Here is a 3,781-nt window from a genome sequence, read left to right as displayed (position 1 = left end):
GAACCTTATTCATAAGCCTCATAAATGTGCTCGGTGCGTTTGATAATCCAAATGGCACCACCAACCATTCAAACAATAGATCCTTGCTCTTAAAAGCTCTTTTCCACTCATCTTCAAGTTTGATCTGAATATGGTGGTAACCACTCCTCAAATCAATTTTGGAAAACACTTTAGAGCCCTTCAAAACATCCAGCATGTCCTCTAAGCATGGAATTGGAATCTCTTCTTGATGGTGATTTTGTTGATTGCATGGCTATTAATACACATGCTCCATGTACTGTCATTCTTTGGTACCAACAATCCAGAGACTGCACACTGACTCATACTCTCTTGAATAAACCCTTTTTGCAGCAAATCTTCTATCTTCTCTATGAGAATCTCATTCTCGTTAGGGAAGACTAGCTCCTGACACCAAATCAATTTGATATTATATGTCTCTCATGGGTGGTAGCTCATTAGGTAAATCATCTGAAATTATATCATGAAAATCATTTAAAATTTTCTTTACCTCTCCAGGACAAGACACACCCTCTGACAAGGCAGCTAACAACCCTTTAACATACATAAGGTATACGACATTAGCTTCTTTAATATATTACTCAAACCCTTGCTTGTTGTTCGACATCACCAAAAAACTCAAGTTTTTTTTTTTTTTTTTGGCTTTTTCAATTTTCCAGAATCATTGATAGGAGCCATAGCGATTTTATGGGAACCCTAATTGAACAAGTACACATTATCACGTCATTTATGTGTAGCATCTGTATCATACTGCCAATGATGCCCTAGTAACACATGGCTAGCATTCATATCAATCACGTCACACAAATTTTTTTGTTTGTAATGCTTGCCAATGAAGATAAGAACCCTACACGGTCCTGTCACCTGAACTACTGGTCATTTCTTCACTCATCTCAACTGTAACACCCCGACTCCAAATTATTCCATATTTTAATTTAATTAAGTGAATTTACGAAATTACCCTTAAGGTGAGGGTAATTTGGTCATTTTCTCATCCGAAATGATTTTGGGACCGCGGGTGGTTTGGTTGCGTAGGTGGTTCCGAGATGACTTCGTAGACAAAGGCGGCAGCTTGAATCGGAGTTATAACGAAGTTGTGGCGATCAAAATAAGTTCGGTGGCGGAAACATAATTATTTCAAAAGTTTGGTAAAAACCAGATTTTTCATTCTTACCCCACACTCTCTCTCTCCTCCGTGCATCTTTTCCCTCTCTCTCTCTACCGAGCTCCCTTCCTCCCCACTGCAACTACGCAGCCACCGTCACAGCCACGGCCAGCTTCGAGACCATGCCCAAAATGTCCGGCAGACCTTGCCGACGTTCCCAGTCCACCTCCCGCTATCACCGCCACCAAGCCGCGAAAAATATGAATTTCAGGCCGATTTTTGTACGAATTTTCAAGCTCTCGATCTCTCTCCTCCGGCCACCATTTTCGACGGGTGAGGTGAGGTTTCTCATCCATTTTCTGAGTTCTACCTGACTGTTGCATAGGATTGGATCAATTCGTAGCATAAGTCCGATTTGAAAACCTAGGTTTTTGGCCGATTTTCAATTCGAAATTCCAGCCATTTTTGGCCACTTTTTGGGGTAGGCTCAAGAACAAAAGTGACTCCAAATATAGTGTTTTACCTAGGACAGGAGTTTGGGCCTGCGATTTGAAGTTTTTATGGCCGCCGGATATTGATCAAGCCACCCACGCGCGTGTGGCGGCGCATGGGCAAGAGTGGTGGAGCTGAATTTTATCATGATGAGATTCTTAGGATGTCACGAGCGCGTAGATTTCGCAGATCTCGATTCGGAGGTCGTTTGACTATCGAACGGATTTTCGCATATTGTGCGTTATCCGAGTTCGATAGGTTCCGACCGTTGGATCGTTTCCAAATTGAAGTATGTTGCTTTAGACCTTCCTAGGATCATGTAGGAATTCTTGGATCGTGAATCGGAGCCCCGGATGTTCGATTCAATAACTTAAAGTTTACGTTATACGATAACCGTCCGATCGTGTGATTATAAGCAATCTAACCGTCCGTTTCGGACCAAACTTACAGGACGTTCATCTTAGACCTTGTAAAACCTTTAGGAACTCCCGGATTGAAAAACAGAGGTCATGGGCCCGGTTGACCCGATTTGAGAAGTTTGACTGCCCGATTGACCGAATGTCTCCCGAGGCTTTTCCATCGTCCGGTTTGGGTAGTTGGACCTTAGAATGTCTCTTTCCACATACACTCACTAGAAACCCGGGAACTAGGTTTTTAATTCAAAATTCTGTTTTGAAGCGCTTGATGTTAATCACGTGTTCGTTTTTTTGAAATAGGTACTTCGACCACACATACGCAGCAGGGCCCTCTCAGGGTCAAGCAGCGTGGGACTACTTGTGAGTGGAACTTTGTTTTTAATCAATATGCATGGTTTATGATGGGAAAATTTATGCATAATGTTTATTGGTATATTTGGATATATTATTTCTTCAATGGTGGAAATTGATATTTTTATGAAGTATTGGCATTTTGGGTTTTGATATATTTGAAATGAGTTTGTGGAAAGCGTTGAGTATTGAAATATTTGTTTGGAGTGCTTAAAGTACTACCCTATGTACCTCCCCGGATTTGGAACTTGGTTATTGATACTTGAGATACTTGGAATTGTTGGAACCCGGGACATCCTTGATAGGATGTTCTGTGAGACCCTGGATTTGGGGTAGTCTGTGCGCATAGGACTGGTTTTTCAGGTGTACAAGCTTTGAGTATCTCGGCTGTACGTGCTGGTTGAGAGTTAGTCCCCTAGTTGGACGGCTCGTTCCCTGGTCACATGGTGAATTCAGGAATGGCTCTGCCATGTTGACTAGTCAAACAATCCCCTGATTGGATTGTTTCCCCGGTACAACTAAATGTTGGTTATAATTATATATATTTATTATTATTATTATATTATATATTATTATATATATATATATGAATATTCATTCGTTCTTGTTTCTCGGTAAGGATACTTCCTCGCGGTCGTGCATGGGTACGTTTTCGAGAGTTCTTTCGGGACTTTTAAGTTTTGAATGGTGGGTTTGTGAAATGTTGTTCACGGATTTCGGACTTGGTATCCGGTGTTATTTTAGTAAATGTTTATATACTTGTTTATGACGATCTTAAGATGCATTTGGAATTCTTGCATGATTTTCTAACGGTAGGGTTATATTACGTTGATTTATTTGAACTGAACTTTATTTTGGTCCACTCACAATTTTCTATTTTGACCCAAGTAGGTGAGCTCATGATCAAGCGGATCGAGTGCTTCCAAACCTTGAGTCTTTGTATGAACTCCTTCATCTTTCTTTTCCAGTGGAATTCTGTTTCTGTTGTATTTGAATTTCTTAGATATGCTCTGTATCGCCGCTTAGGGTTTGAATTGTGAGGCCGGAGGCCTTTATTGTAAACTTTTTAACGCTTGTAAAGCATGTTCTGGTTGGGTTTATTAACTGTAAATTTTGAGCAGTTGAAGTTTGGGAATGTTCAATTTCCACGATACTCTGCCAAATTTTTGGTAGAAAGTCTCGGTCTTTAGTAAGTGGGCCCGCATCGGGTGATGTCTGTAATTGAGGTTCGTCCCTGTTTCCAAGGAAATTCGGGGCAGGTCCTATCATCAATGCATACGGAGCCTCATGTTTCTGTGTTAGGAGCTGTAAATAATCAACCAATTTCTTGGATAGTTGATTCTCGCAACTACCACTATCAACAATCACATTGCACACTCTATTTTCAATGGTGTAAAGT

The sequence above is a fragment of the Prunus mume genome, linkage group LG2 (genome assembly GCF_029339155.1).
Source record: "Prunus mume cultivar Tortuosa linkage group LG2, ASM2933915v1, whole genome shotgun sequence".
Classification (NCBI taxonomy): Eukaryota; Viridiplantae; Streptophyta; class Magnoliopsida; order Rosales; family Rosaceae; genus Prunus; species Prunus mume.
The sequence above is the reverse complement of the archived record's forward strand: the minus strand, read 5'-3'. Positions refer to the sequence as shown.